Source organism: Haliaeetus albicilla, chromosome Z (genome assembly GCF_947461875.1).
Source record: "Haliaeetus albicilla chromosome Z, bHalAlb1.1, whole genome shotgun sequence".
Taxonomy (NCBI): Eukaryota; Metazoa; Chordata; class Aves; order Accipitriformes; family Accipitridae; genus Haliaeetus; species Haliaeetus albicilla.
In genome coordinates this window covers 16,398,235-16,414,995 of record NC_091516.1, presented here as the reverse complement: position 1 = coordinate 16,414,995, position 16,761 = coordinate 16,398,235, and the positions used below count along the sequence as shown (strand labels likewise).

At 42.3% G+C, this 16,761-nt stretch overlaps 1 protein-coding gene across 1 annotated transcript in view; it reads right to left on the bottom strand.

The window, feature by feature from the left end:
* Positions 1-16,205, bottom strand: part of KANK1 (KN motif and ankyrin repeat domains 1) — a 105,367-nt gene extending 89,162 nt beyond the window's left edge. The window contains exons 1-2 of the mRNA XM_069777041.1: positions 16,099-16,205; positions 7,117-7,249 (exon numbers count right to left, since the gene is read on the bottom strand). The gene's annotated coding sequence lies outside the window, so the exon portion shown is untranslated. The remainder of the gene's footprint in view (positions 1-7,116; positions 7,250-16,098) is intronic.
* Between the last annotated feature and the right edge of the window lie 556 nt (positions 16,206-16,761).

Sequence of the window (16,761 nt, the reverse complement as noted above, 5' to 3'; positions counted from 1 at the left end):
CAAGGCCTTCTCCACAATTGTTTTCCTAGGGGTAAAAAATTTGGGATGGTAGCAAGCAACACTCAGGTCATTTGTATAGTAGATTTCTAATCTAGATAAATTTCTGAAAGTCACTTGACCTTTCTGGACTAAGGCATATTTTGTCAGTATGAAGAAATTAACAAATGTGAAATTGCATTAAAGCTCTTTTGTGTTTGTCAGACTACTTCTGATTGATTTCTAGGGGGGGTAAATGAAGAGGTCAGAGTAATTTCACTTACACACTGCCTGAAGTGATTTCCCAGATGCAGAGAAGGAGAATCCATCCCCACTATACTTTGTGATGTCTCCTTATCTTGCAGTTTCTCATTACAGTAGCCACTAACACAGCCAGTGAAAGACACTCTTTCAGACAAACACCAGAAACAAGGAATTTTCAAAATTGTATTTCACTACCGAAGTACACTTGGTTCAGAAAAAAATTACACACACTCTCTCATAGTCCAAAACCATTTGAATAGAAGGTTGTAACAAAGCCAACGGTAAAATGGCTGAAGTCTGTCCTTCTGGATGAAAACACAAACAGATGCACATTTGACCCAAAACCAAAGTCACAGGCATGTCAATGTCCAATTGTTTGTATCTTCTGTAAGATCAAAGCAAAGGTATCCTCATTAACCAGCACAGAATTTTTAGTTGCCTGTATTATGTCAGAATTGCATAAACATTCAAACTACTGGAAAATTTGCCACTTTGATCAATCAAGTGAGTTATTGCAAACCTATCAGATGACCTATGGAAAACCTCCCATTCCCCTTCCACAACAGCTTTCTATGCATCAAGCACACCACAAAATTCATGATCTTGAACATCAAAATAGTATTCTTCAGGATATTGAAGGTTTCATTTAAATACTCACAGCCCCAAGACCCCCTTAAGATAAATCATTTTATATTAGCAGTGAAGGAGTTAAGAGATTTACAAAGTGAATAAGAATTCATAACTTTCACATTTTAATCATTCATAGCCACTGTATTTGATTTACCCCACAATTTCCATCACAAAAAGAAGTTTTGAAGAATGAGTTATTCTCAATGTAAGCCTCCAGCAAGCCTCTATCAATCATGTTAGTCCTTTCCCCATTAGTTTTTTCCTGTGTCCTGATTGAAACTTCACAGCCAGTTTAATTACTTCATTACTTAATGATTGATTACCTTAAAAGGCTGTAACTGTATGGAAAGCTGAACTAATACACAGCAATTCTCCATGGAATAGAGGAAATTATTATAAACATCAGTATAGCATGTGAAGATCAACTATGTTCATACTTTTCATTGCCCTAACACTTTTACAAAGGAAAAAAAAAACCAAACCAAAACAACCAAAAATCTGTAGAGGTCTGGAATGCTTCTACCAAAGGAAATATATGCACACACATAAAAAAGGGAAATAAACAATTCCATACTCAAATACAATATTTGCTTGCCACAAATTATACATTCCCTCAGCTGTATTAGAATAACAACCTGTAGGAAGCTACGATTCCAGAAATTATAGCTTAAAAAGAAGTTTCAGTGTTGGACATCTGTTGGGAAGACTAAACGTTTGATAGTTTTGCTGGCAAGTTTTATTTTTTACTTATTTATTTATTAATTTCCAGTGTGTTGAGCAGCTCATTGTACCTTTGTTCAACTACAGGGAAAGAACTGTTTAGTTTACAGCACAGTTTTATATGCAAATTATATTCAGTAGACTCTCTACTCATCATAAGTGTCAACAGGAAAAAAAAAGCATGACAAATTTAAGACTGTTGAGATTTTTCATAAACTTTGAAGGAACACTGAAATTACAAAGCATGCCTAACTCACTGTAAAGCATTTTCTCTAAGCATGTGCCAACTCCTGTATATTAAAGGATTTTTTTTTCTAAATCTACTAGGATACTTTATGCTCCATTTTCCATTTCTAAATATTTGTGACAATCAAAAAAGTCCCATCTTCTGCATACCATTAAACTTCTGTTTATACACCCAAAGTCACTGTTTGCTTAGCTGTCCCAGAAATAAAGCTTGTTTCTACTCTGTGGAAACATTTCCATTAGATTTAGTAGCACTGGAGAAAAAGCAAGCTTTCACCCCCACACAAATCAAAATTCAGGAGGAAATTCAGAGTTCAAAAGGAAGAGATATTTTACTGCCAATAGGGGGAAACGAGTCTTAACAAATCAGCCAGCTGTTGCACTAACAACATCAAATAAAGAAATTGTGGAGCTTTATCAATAATGCATGGCTGCGCACAGACAATTTATAGCTGTTTTCCATCATTGGGTATTGTGTAGTACTAAATTAAGTCTACAAAATTCAAGGACAGTCCACCCACACAGCTACTGTAAGCCAGCCAGGCCACTTTGAATAAACATTTTAAAGGCATAAAGTGAGTTTTATTAGCATGCTGAGCCACAGTTCCTAGTGGACAAAGCAGCTCCTTTGAAAAAGTAAAAGTACATTTAGCAGAAGAGATGAGTCACTCCTGTGCCTTACATGTACAGAAATAGCAAAAAAGAAAAAAATATATACATGCAACAACTCAAACCCCTGAATTTATTAAGATTAAAACACGAAGCCAGAGAATTTATTTTCTATACTAGAAACTGATTGTCAGTCTTAGAAAATCCTGAGAAGTGCTGAACCAGTCAGGTTCTGACAGCAAAAGAGCTAAAAACCAAAGATGGTTTTGACGGGTTTTGTTTACATTTAGGTAGCTCCAAAGATTAATAGATTTATTTTTTAATCCTTCACAAGTCACATAAATCAGAAAAGCACACACAAGGCTCTTTCATCAAGCTAAAGAACTAGTTATCATACTGAAATCACCTCAGCAACATTTATGGCACCAGTAAATAAGCAAGAGGTGAGGTCCCTCCACAGGCCATATTAACCAAGAGATGGTATGCCACAAGTTGGTTGCTTTCGGTCAGTCCCACCTCTTCCTACCACAGCAGTCCCAGCACTCGAATGCCTGAAACACAAGAAAGCATCAAAGAACTTGGAGCACATGAGCTGGCCACGAGCAGCAAAAGGACGCGGATGCCAGGTCTGTGAATCCAACAGTTTTACCCAGGCTCTGCTCTGGCAGTGGCCAACGTGCCACCGGAGTCCTCCACCTGGGTCCTCCACCATGGACTCAGGTGTAACCAGCCACAACATGGATGGCAGCACCACCAGGAGGTAGGTTTTGGTCATGTTGCAGACTGTTCTACTGTGGTATCTTTTACAATTGCGCTGCCTAGCTTCCCTCTAAAAAAGTATTGCAGAAGTATGAGGTTTGTGACAGCCTTTTTATAACCAGCGCACCACTCCTGGTGGGACCTTCCAGGTCTCTCTGGTAATTGGCATGACACAATGACATCCCTGGCTGGAAAAACTACTTTCTTGCAGTGTGGGAAGGTGGAGGATGTAGCACAGCATGGTTGGGCAGCTTGATGGCTTTCTGGCCCATTTAAGCACAACCACAAATAAGAGCAGGAAGGATGCAAGAGACAGGGCTTAAGCCACATGTGTTGTAAATTGGTCAAGTGGAAATAGCTGGCCAAATTAAAAAAAAAAACATGACTGCATTTATTGTGCAGGTGTGCAGAGAAAAAAAACCAACCCTGATCAGTGGTATTTGAATTTGCAGACACTTTGAGTTTTCTAGTTAAGGTGTACACTACTGGTACAGCAAAGTTTAACTTCACTTACAATAAGCATGCTTTCTCAAAAATCAGATCCCCTTTGCAGATGCAAGTATCTCATGGACCTCTGAAGCCAAGTAATCAGTGTGTAAAAATCTAATTTAACTTATCTAGTGAGCCCAGAAAATTCAGAAAGAGCCAGACGTAACTAAATCTTCTCACTATATTGCTGTGCCAGGGCAACCAACCTCCACCCTTTGGTGAAGCTACTTCACCCCTGTGAAAGCAGAATCTGTCTGCTTTGTCCTACAGGCAGAAACTACCCCAGGTGAAGCTGAAGATTTAGCTAAGAAGGCAACTGCTGGGTATTTGTATTTTAACCTGTCAGAAGTGCAAGGTTTTCTTCAGAGGGTTGGTTGGGGTTTTTTTTTCCATTTAATAGGTTGAGTTTCTGCTATGAAAAGTGAAATAGCTGTTTTGAGTCTGATGAGATTGCAGTAAAACCCTTGGCTAAATCAAGGCCACAGGACACAGCTTTGAGAAACCCCAGACAATCCCACTGAAGCAAACTTGGCTTTAGAAGTGGAAATTAATTTTAATAAGTCCATTGCTCATCTCACATTGTGAAAGTCTGTGATCCAATTAGAAGCGCATTGCTTTAATGACCTGCACAGGGATCATATTCAGTGAAGTTCAGAGACACACAAAACGCTCTCGGGCCTTCTCCATGGAGTGTGTCACTCCAGTGGGATGCTGGCTTTGTAACTCACAGGCAAAAAGCACTGAGGTGGTCACATCAGTATTTCAAAGTAGCAGTTATCTGTACAAATGCAAAATGGGATGCCTTGAGCACAACAAAGTGTTATTGTGTTACGTGCAGTCATGGGCACACATGATCTTCAAACACTGTATTTTATGAAGAGAAATTGATCTTACTTTTCCAAATACTTGCTAAATTAGTAGTCCCAGTGTGCTGAGGTTTAATTTGTAGTACCTCTCTACAGCACTGGCTATTGCCATTAATGCCTGTACTTTCCTCTCCTCTGTAACACCGAGTTACAGCCCAGCACTACTCACATGTACAGTGGGATAGCTTGCTATGCCACTTGGTGTAAGGATATGCAAAGAAGATATGTACATATATAACATGAGGTGTACTTAAATTCAGAGCATCCGAGAAGCCTATCTCTTCATCCTGCTCCTCTCTGTAGCCACAGCCTTGTGACAAGAGCTGACACAGGACCTGCCTTTACTGTCTTAGCAACTGTACACGGTGGTCCTGTGCTTTCCGAGAAGCCACCAGGCAGCCCACAATCATCACTACTTTGGCTCCCCAAAAGCTGATACAAGCCTGCTCTGGGTTCTCCAGCCTTTCTGCAGTCACACTCTTCCCCTCTGTCTGCATGTGTTTCCTTACAGCCTCCTCTCCTCTCCTCCCACCCTGCACCTTGCACAGCCACCCGTGCACCCCACCGGTGCACTCCACATCCAGGCTGTGACTACACTAGTTTAGTGACACTTGCTACAGTGCACCAGGCAGCCAGGTCTGGGGACCTGCAAGGGCACCCTGAGAGTCCCTCTACGCATATATCCGCATTTTCCTCGCTTAGAAGCCCATGCTTGGCTAAGGGTGCACACTTCTACAGCCAGGACATGGCTGTGGCACCCAGCCACACAGGAACTGGGACAAGCCTAGTCACAGTGATAATAAGTTTCCTTATTTAGCCTTTTCTAAGCACTTCTCCCTGCCAGCTACAGCCTTGCCTCGGGGACCAGAAGCAGTTGCGGCTGCTTTCCCCCAGTTCTTGTACAAAGCACATCTTTGCCACCAGAAAAGACAAAATTCACCTGTAGATGCTCTTCCTGGTGAAAAGAGGGAGCTCCTGAAGAGCGAAAGCCCTGGCATGCTGAAGTGCAGAACAGCATCCTGCAAGGAGGTACAGGCCCTGCTCTATGAGCAAGAGCCCAGGGCTTTTTTGTAACATGCTGGCATGAGGTCTGCAGTGGAAGTGCAGGCAGGTGTCCCACTCACGGCAGCTTGCCACAGGTGCATTGCAGCACCCTCTGCCCCCTCTCTGAACTGACTTTTGCGCAAGAGAGCCAAAGGGAGAGTCAGTGGAGTCTGGGTGGATGCACGTACACACATGCACACACCCCATCTAAATGGCAAGTTCAGAGAGAAATGAAGAAAGGCAGGAGATCTGCTCTTCCACACTTACTGAGTTTCACAGCTTGGGAAAACCAGCTGGTACCCCTGCATCTTTGGGATCACTAGATTCAGTAGCCCTCTACCTGTCCCAACAGCTGTCAGCAATTCAAGGCCACATCTGTAAGCACAAGATTTACTCCACAGTCAACAGCCACACAAGCTATCCTCCACTGGTTGGTTTCACTCTGATTAAAGCAGTGAAAGCAGGACAAGACAAGAGTTAATCTTCACTGAGCTATCCTAAACAGTCAGAATGGCCAGGAGACTGAGTCTTTGCTCTTCAGGAGACAAGCTTAGTTTTAGGCGTGTCTTATCTCTCATCTGAACCTGCAGCACATTGCAGTGCACTTAACAAGGAGGGCGGTGACAGTCACCAAAAGTAAATAAAAATAGGAGTCAGCTGCCACTTCAAACAGCAGCTGTCAAACCGGAGGGAATCCAGGAGTCAGTAACAAAGAGAGCCTTTACACTGGGATTGCCCATCTGGATTTCTTTTATTACAGATTTAATTCAGGCCTTCCCTTTGGTGTTGCTCTTAACCCGATTTGTATCTTTGCACAGCAACACTTTCATATAGCCCTGTCCCGCTGGGGTCCTTACACCCAGTCCCTGGTCACTGAAATGACTCTGCAGTGAGAGAAGACCATGCTGTGCACTGGGCATTGCACAGATATACTCTCCATTGCTATAGTCTGTGGCTGGTCTACTGTGCTGCTGAGAAAAAGCAGCAGCAGCACTACAGTGCAGTGGACAATCTAGCTATGAATCCAAAAGATGAGTACAAAATATGGGTAATTAATTAATAAAAATTATGGCAGCAGCAGCTCTAGTCAAAGCAGAATGGCTACTTTTCCAGCTACAGTTGCAGTTAGCTTCTTGCCCATATTTTTCCTGGTGAAGAATTTGTCTCAGCCTGACATCCCATAGGGACTGAAGACTAAATATTTTTATTACTAAAGCATTATTAATACATAGATAAAGGACTAAGGCATTCTAATGGAAAGGTATACAAGCACTTAAGAGTGTAGAATTGGTGATTTAGGAACATAAACCAAGTCATTTATTCATTGCATCAGTTTTTACCTTACTGAAGTCAGTGAATTTAGTCATAACTATCAAATACTGACAGTCAGGTCCAGCCTGAGACTTCATGTTGGTATGGTTTATTACGGAGCAAGAGGTGGGGCTGGGACAGTCTGTGGGACCATGTCTATCATCCTCCCTTTGCTGCCTGCAAAAAAGAAGTCACTTCTTACCTTAAAACATTGTAACAGAAGTGCCAGTCCTCTCTTTCCTTTAGGCCTTTTTAAACATCAGAAATAATGCAGAGGCTTCAGCTAGTTCAATGCTTCAGCATTTGACAGCACATTCAGGAACCTGAGAGTCATCCTACAAGAAGAGAAATTACATGTCGGGCAATATATCACATGCTTAAAACGGCTGATGCCTGGTAAAGCCATAGTGCTAAACAATAACGAAATTACCAGTCAGAAATATGAAAGGCTAAGTAATTTTTTGCTTCCATGGTGAAATGCACAAGCAATAGTTTGGTTACAGCATCCTGGAAAGAAAGCATGCACCTTGCAATAGGTATGTCACCCTGCACTGCCTTCCCAATTTAAATCGTCTTTGTTCCAACAACAGTCCGTGTGAGTGCACAGAAACAAAGCTCCAGGCATATCAGGATACACTAGCCATACTAGTTACAGAAACACAACAGTAAGTGTTTAAGCAAAGGTAATCAGGTACTAGTTTGAACTGGGAAATGCAGTAAAAGCCCATGAGAGCTAAGTAGTAGCACTACATAAGCCAGGATGTTGGTGTACATTAAAGACCCATAGAAGTATTTTATAGACTGTAAGTAAAAGGAGAGACATCTACAGACTGGTTTGTCTCATCTCTGTCAACAGGCTTTTTAAAAAATTCTCATCTTGCAAGGGTTCACACATACTCTTAACCCTTACCGAGTAAAGGCATACCAACTGTGGCTAAGTTCATGCCTGCACCACTATGGCACATAAGGCAGGTCTTTTCCACCACAGCAATTCAGCTAAAATGTTCTGTCACCAAGGTTTAGACACTTATTTTTCAGTTCCAACTCACTTGGCATGTTTAATCCCCCAAATAAGCAAACTTCCCCAAAACACAGGCACAAACATATAGAGACATCGTTCCTTGCACCAAGGCATCCTGCCTCACAGCCGCTCACAGGTACAGTCCAAGTCAGCTGCACCCGGAGGTTGTGCTGATGCTGAATAACGACACTGCTAGGACATTTCACAGCTATGCAGGGATGGGACCGCAGAACAATTTATCTCTTTCTAGCATGATTACTTAAGAGACTTCTGAAGATTATTTTCAGGGAAAAAAAACACTTCTACCATCCATGTTTTAACTAAGTACTTCCCTATAGCTTTGGTATGAAAACACAGTGATTGTTGTCCCAGTTTGTAAAACTACAGACATATGGACTGAATGGAATACAACGGAATCATACCAGGTAAGAATTAAAGAGTTTTTATTATGAATTAATAAACTGGCACTGAAAGCATGTCACAGACCAGTGTCCCTACATATATATACCATCTAATCCTACACTGTTTACAAATCCCTAAAACAGCCTCTTAAGGGTTAATTGTCTTCGTAAACTAAAATAACATGTAGCATTTGAAAGTGAACTATAAGGGTCTGCCTGTGGGAGAATGGGAAGGGGGATTAAGTGGGAGACCTTACACTTTGGAAACATAAACCATAAATGTAACATCTGTTACAAAACCAGAAATCCAAAAAACCCAAGCTTAGGTGAGCTTTAAAATAGTATTCAGTGCTCTTGAGTTACCCCAAGGAAATGGGAGTCAATTTCTTCCTTCCTCTGTCTAACACTTCCCCAATACATTTAGTTATACTTTCAGCTATTTATATAAAATATGAACTTGTTTACACTGCATGTTAGCTATTCATGATACCCCAAAAATGCTTTTCTTACATTTCAATGGGAGTGCATTCCAAGATGATTACAAGTATCTCCATTTACATAATATTAAAAACTGTAAAGCATTAGGAAACTTGAGATGATAGAAAACAAATTACATCCTTGGAGCTATATATTCAAAGATAACAGGAAGTACCACAATCATTGTATTTCTGTATAACCTCCTGCTCTCCACTTCTGTATAAAGTGTTACAGCAGTTTCCTATGAAAATTCGGAATATTTCAAGACTTCAGCCTTTATCTTCAAGTTGTTCAGTCGATAGTTACACATCCTGGACCACTGTTCAAGGACACAGGAAAACTGACTTTCAAACTCCTACTACCACACCCAGCATGCCATGTCCCCATGACATGTTGTCAAGATCGTTCAGGTATTTCTCATAGGTTAATTTTGCTCCAACAGATTTCACCTTTGCACATTGTCCCACAGCTAGCATAAACTTTATACCAGGTACTCTGTGCAATTCAGCTGAAGGGAGTGTTTATGTCCACACCTGATCCAGATCAGTTTGAAAGCACAGTAACTGCAACACCGAAGGCCAGGACTAGGACATGGCTTTAGCTCCAAGATGAACTAGTGGCAACTTCGCAGGAGTTGCTCCTCTGAGAAAGAGGACTGAACAAAAGTCAGAAATCCTTTGGGAGCTAAGATTTATCACATACCTTACCATTTTCCACACCAGATGGAAAGAATGCTTAAGTTTTGCTTTTTACCCTTTGGGGTAAAAATCACAGCATACATGCATACACAATCACCTGACTCCTACACATCCAAGCCCAACCAAAACAAAAAACATTACGCTGCACACCCATTTTTTCCCTTAAGGAGAGAATTAACCACACCTAACAGGTATTGACAAAAACACCAAACATTAGAAGACATTCTGATACAATGGGGATTTAAAAAAACGTATGTAGTACTGTAAGCAAAATTTGAATCTGTATAAAATGGATTTATGTATCTCATATCAAGAAGTAATTGTTCTTCTAAACTACCTCGCAAATGGCAATCCAAATTCATTCTCAGGCAGCAGTGATTAGCACAGAGTTCTAAGCAGAAGCAAAGAAAAGCAGAAATGAAAACAAACATAGTAAAACAGTTAAGCAGAGGTGTAGCATATACAAAGGGAACACATTTGCTGATAAAGCTGTCATTTTTACAGGAAGCTTTAACCTTGAAAACATTTTACATTTAAACAAAGCTTGCTATGCAACAGGTATTTCTTAAATTCCCAAAGACATGGTTTTACCAATTTTTCACAGAAAGTCTATGTACTTCACAGAAAGTCTATGTACTTCACAGAATACTCTAGCTTGACAAGTTCTCCACAGGCAGGTAACACACATATTCCATTTTGTCCCCTTTTCCATTTTAATATTGTTCAACACCTCCTCCCACACACTCCTCCAACACATGCACCTCCCTCCAGCAGACAGCAGACAGATTCACTTATCTAAAGAGGAATTTATGCTGGTCTGAAAAAACACCAGGCCCCTCAAATGCAATGACGTGCCTGGATAACTTATTGAGATATGCCTCAGATGTTGTGTCAAACACTTCAAAGTCAGTTAAAGATGCATTGCATAGCATCAGAAGGGTAGTTACATTCTTGCTGGGAAGTAGAAATTATTTTAAAATAAATTTGAATTTGAAGGTAACACTTCCAGTGGTAAAGACACTATTTCCTAGTGGATATGTTCTAGATTTTTTGGACAGAAAGCCTTTAACTATTCAAAAGCAACATTCAGTCTTGGTACACGTCACTACCATAAGTTCTCATAATTGCTAAAGGAAATAACTAAGGCTATGTCTGCATGGCACAAAGCACCATGCTAATTAACCCTGCAGAGACACTAATTAATCTGGGCAGGCCGCCACTGTAACATGACTACTCTGCTGCCTGGGGAATCTCCCCATGCTGATGTATTGAAGTATCCCGCCATTCAATCACACCCCCCCACCCCCCAAGCGGTCTCTTTCACATGAAAAAAGTCTTACACCAAAAATGAACCCCCCACCATGGAGGGGTGCTTCCTCTCAGAAGTTGTCATACTGCTCTTTTTTATTTAAGCCTGTGACCTACAGCAGACAATACCGAGCTGTACGTTGCACTAATTCTTAACAAACAGTAAAATAACCGATCAGTATTACTGAGGATCCTAGGCTGCTAGGAGGAGAGGGTGTCTCTACAGACAGCCTCCTCAGCCCCAGCAGAAGGTGCAGGATAGCATCTCAGTGTAATGATAACGATGATTGTCTGCCAATCACCTGCAGCAATTCATCCCACAATGTTTTAATTTCTCAGCTAGTCTCAAAACAGAGCAAGAGACCCTGTAGACCTAGTGTAAATGTGAGTTAGTAGGGTCTAAATAGCACATAAGGGTGTGGTTGTTAGCACATTAAAAAAAGTTAAATTGTTGCCAAAGCAACTGTCCTTCCAACCTTCTGGTGGTAAGTCCTGGGCTAAAACCAGAACACCTTATCTGCTGTACCTGATGCCACCTCTTGGTACAGAGACCAGCTCTTCATGTACTGCAAATGGACTCTGAACTTCTTGTGACTTGTTAAAGCACATGCCATAAAGAATAACATACTCAGCAGTAGCTTGAAGTGCTTGTCCCAATAGGAACTGGGTTTTGAGCTGCCAGAGAGCAAGAGGGAAGGGGAACATCTGCCATACAATACAACCTGCAGCAGAATGTAGCCTCGTAGCCTGCTCAACAACACAGGATGGAAAGAGGCAGAAGGGTCATTCACTATGGCACAAACAAGCCAAAGTCAGGGAAAAGTGTTTCATTGCCAAGCAAAACAGGCAATTTCAGAGTCTGAACAGCTCCTGTCCCATCCTCTCTTTCTCCTCCCCACTAGTCCACATCTACAAATGAGGCATTTCCAAGACAATTCTGTTCGTATGGCCTCTCTCAAGAAACCCAGATCTTCTGCAAAGCACAGCCCCATAAATTTATGCATGAGTTACTGTAGCGAGGGGACTCGCATTGCTAGTAAATGGGATACACCAGCTCAGCTAGAACGTGGCAGGCAGGGCTGGCTTCTCACATTTCAGTCCATTTGCACAGGCAGAGGCCACAGCACGAGAAAGGGCAGCTTCACCTTGGTCCAGAGTTTGCACTATAGCAGTCAGAAACTGATGACTGGTTTCAACAAGTAAGCTGCTTCTTGTGGCAAAAGCACAGGGACAACTGTTAGTCTAGTATAAAGTCTGCTGCACTGAGACAGGGAGACCACATTGAATAGCAGCATCAACACCCTCCTTGAGCCTTTCATGCTCTCAGAGTGGACAAGTACTCAAGTAAGTCTGCCAGGTCCAGCTGAGATGAATACAAATCCTACACCACTGTAAAAAGCATTAATTTATGAGAAATTAAACTGTATTTGGTAAGTAGGTGTTAAAGTAGCAGTTCTCACACTTAGACCCAAAGCACATCAGCTCATGAAAAATGGAAAGGTGTCATAAAAGACACATTTGCTGCCCAATCCCTTTCAAAACAGTAAGACTTTTTCACAGCCATCTGGTGCACATGTAAGTTTGAGACTGACTAATAAAAGGCTGTGTCCTTCAAAACTTCTTTTTTTTTTGTCCCAAAGGCTGAGTGCAAATTGCGTGCAGTAAAAGTGGCAATCTAGGTAAACACTTCAGTCTCCAACCAACAAAAACTGGTCAAGATTGTGACAAAACAGTAAAACCCAGCAAGCCATACAAACAGATGTGCTGAATCTTAACACCTTTAGCTGTCAAGTCAGGTGAGATTGACTCATCATTCACTATACCCTCCTCAGAGGCCAGATACATGTCACACTCCCTCCCTCCAGTACCTTCCCTATAAAAACTGCGGAGTTCACCATGGGCTTTCTGAATGGAGATCTTTGCTTGGTAGGACAAACAGTGCCATGACACAACCACCACTGCAATGGAGATCTCCAGCTGGCAGACAGCAATCTGAGCTTTAACCAGAAATGGGCAAACTTCTGAAAAGAAACAGTACAAATATCCACTCTAACAACTGAGGCTGCTGCCATAGATGAAGCTTTACTGACAGTGCTAGAGCTTTCACAGTGTTTCTTTTCCCCATCTGCAGGGAAATCACTGCTCATGGACTTCAGCACCCATATATTGGGACTCATGTCCAGAGAGTAGGAGGAGGTAAAGTCACTAGCACACCCAAGTTTTGTTTGTGAGGATTTTTTTCCCTTTGCCACATGGCCCCTTCTGCAGACAGATCTAATTCTTTGTTCTCTGTCTGCAAGACTAAGCTACCAAAACTCAGCCCAGATTTAAAAACATAATATATTTCCTATGGCTCTAAAGCAGGATGGGTTTTACAAGGAGATCTTTACCTTTAGTTAAGATATTTTATGTTAGGCAAGGAATGGAGGGAGAAAGGGGTGTCACAACTGAAGCACTGGTGTGAAGTTACCTAAAAGTGGTTCAAGAAAGAAGGAAAACTGGGAAGACCCTCAGCTACAGATCATCTTCATTTAACTTTCCCCAATACACTAGTTATATCCTGTACTACATTCCTTATCCAGTTATATCCTTTGCTTGTTCACATTACCACATCATGAAACACCTCTGACAAGCAACAACATGCATGATAAATCTGTGCTTGCTTCCTTAAGGAGAGCAGAGATTAGGAAAGGGCGTGAAGGTCATTCTTTTGTCTTGCAATGGAAAGGAACTGGGAAGGTGGAGAATGAAGCTGTAAGGGACCATAAAACACTATCTTGCTTGCCTGGTTCCTAGGTCAGACGGCCTCTCACCTGCCTGTGGGACACAGGCACAGGGACACAGGCAGCTCCTGATGAGAGCCACCTGCTTACTCCTCTGGTCCCATCTGAGCTGGGCAAGCAGAAGACGGGCGAGAAAGGGGCCTACCAGCTTTTAAAAGGGAGAATACACTTCACTAAGTGATCTTAACCTTCAAAAGTTAAAGATATGTGGCTGATTCTCATTATCTCCAGAAACAGCAGCTCAGAAACAGCAGTAACCTTGGCAGACCCAAAAAATTCTTAGTTGCTAGATTTCCAGTGAAAAAGCAAACTGCCATAAAAGTTCTGCTCTGTTATGCTATTTCCCCATCCCCATAGAAAATGAAAACATTCCCCAGCTGTCATGCATCACTACATATCTTCATAGGTGTATCACAGTTATAGCTAACAACAATGAGATAGGTAGTTGATCTGCTCTAGAACCATGCCAAGAACCTGCACCTTAGGGAATCCATATCCCTCACATATTCGTCTCCATATCTAGGCCTGGAGGTTGAAGCTCCCCTTAGTTTGGGACAGGCCATGTCCTGAGACTTCAAGTTGGCAGGAAAAGAGGCAACAGGGCTCACATCCTCCTCTGGCACCAAAGCAAACCTTGGACCAGGTCACTTGGCTTTGCAGCTCGGGCTTTCCATATGCATGTTGCCTAGCTGCCCTTGGGCTTTTCAGATGGATCTTACCACCATTGCCCTGGTAATATTCCAGAGCTTATATTCCTAAGGGATGGGATTTTTGGAAGGGCTATGGTAGACCAGTTGCCAAAACCCAGCATTGTTTGGGAATGACCCTCACACCCACCACACAATCCTGTAATAACTCTGAGAAATTTCCAGTACTGAACCAAAATGAGAATAAGCCTCTGTCATATTTTCAGCCTAAAGCTTTGAAAACACAATGAATTGATGACCCAAGCTGCACAGTGCAGCAGGGTGGTATGCTCCTCGCTACAGCAGGCTACAAAGAGAAGGATACTCCAAAGTGTAAACATAGTCACATACCACTGAGGGCCACTGTCATGGCAATGCTGTTTCCTTTGTGCAAAAGGAAAAAAAAGAAATATGACAGTTGTCTCATCAGATAGTCTGAATCAATGATTTAAACAAGAAAAGTTAAAAATAAAGTCATTCTGAGTTTAACTCCTGTGAAGCAAACTAATCCAGAACAACCACTGTGTGTCCTCACACCTTCAAGAGCACCATGTTCTAGACATGGTGATTCATTTTGGATGAGGGGTGGTAGACAAAAACCAAGCATTTCCAGGGATTCAGTGACAAGGAAAATTAAGCAAATAAGCACATGGCCTCCAATGGAAAGGGCAGATTATTCTCCAGAGTCCCACCACTAGGTCTTCAGAGAACTGCTTCCCCAAATTCCATTTCAAGCCCTACCACTCTAAGACATTTGTCTGTGTCCCTCAGAAACAAAGCAGGAGAATAGCTGGTGTCCTAGAATAAGCAAGAAAGACTAACAAGGGGAGGACAAGTGTGAGGCATACGGTGCTGGTCAGGATGTTCTTCTCTGTTGAAATTGTTATCATGGCTATGGCTAGTATATTCAGCAATGGCACTGACTAGAAACTCCACAAAAGAAGGCACAAACAAACAACAATACTCCTGTCCGTTCTGCCAAAAAGTAGGGAGACTGTCATTACAATAATAGTACTCTGTCTCCCTCTCTCCATACAGGGGGGTGGGGGTGGTGGAATATATATACAGTAAACACTACATTTTCAGGCTCAAACTCATGGACATTAAGGTTGTAATCTAACAACCTAATCTCTCAAACTCGACTGGGGGAAAACACACATGTGAACTGTGTGATTTTCAACGTTTCCCTCAAACAGCCAAAAGAGTAATATAAAATTGCAAAAATCCCCTCTACCCACAGAGTCCATAAAACATGAAGGTCACAGAGCAAAGTGACCTCGACCGATTCTGCCTGAAAAGTCGCAGGCTCTCCTTTGCAAGCACAGCCAGCAGACGGGGGGGGGGGTAGGGGGGAGGGAGAGGACACAGTGGAAAAGCAGATGAAAACGCCAGCACAAGCTTTGCAATGCTGCTTTATCATGTCAGTGCGAAGGCTCAGCATGCTTGCGGGTGCTCAGGGTCACTGCAGATGAAAAATCGCCAACTTAATCGTCGTCCTGCCATGGCTCCTGCCTACCAGACTTTGACTTGTGTGGGACTACCTGGGCTGTTGCAGCAGTTTGCAGTTTGCTCACCAAAAAGAGATACCGACTGAGGGATTTCACACGCACGTACACCCCCCCCCCCCAATACTTCCTCGACATTAAGTACTGCCATTCAAAAACAAATCACCACTTCAAGCCACAAACACTCTCCCATTTAGATATATTTTAAATAGTCCATTAGATTGTAACACCTAAACCTACTCAGTGACACAAACCAGATCAGATTTTACTATTTCATGAAAAAGTAAAAAAAAGACTAAACTTACAGGGCTGTTAGTCCACCGTTTCTCTCTAGCACACCGTACATCATTGAACTGCAATGCCTGAAACAGTAACTTGACCTCTCTGGGAAGGTGGGCGGTATTATACAAGCTGAAACATTAGAAACATGCATAATTACGCTGGGTATTTGCCACACATTCTTTCATCCGCGAACCAATATGAATGGAAAAGTCACACTGACACTCCAGGCTTAGATTATGTGCAAACCATCAGTTAAGAAGATTTTTCATGAGGCCCCGAGAGAACAAAACTCTTTAGGGCAGGAGAAATTTACTTTGGACTTAAGCTGTGGATACGTTACAAAGACACAACAACAGTGCCGCCAGCTCAAAGCCAAGACAACAGTGAGCTACAGGAGGAGTTTTCAGCTTTCTTCCCCACCACTGACAACGTAGTGTCACTTTGTTCTCCTCTGACCCCACGCACCCACTGCACCCGCTCATGCACCACTTCTGAGGATGTCTGACAGGGCACCAGCCGCATCCTGTCACTAATCATCCACCCATTCCTGCACAGTGACACTTCTCTTACACACCTGTGCCGTGCCTGCCTGCTCCTCAGCACAGCCACGTACCTCCGTCAGACCAAGGACCTTCAGCAGAAGCAATCCATCCATACAGCTCGTTTGTGGTGAAAAGGGAGGAAAA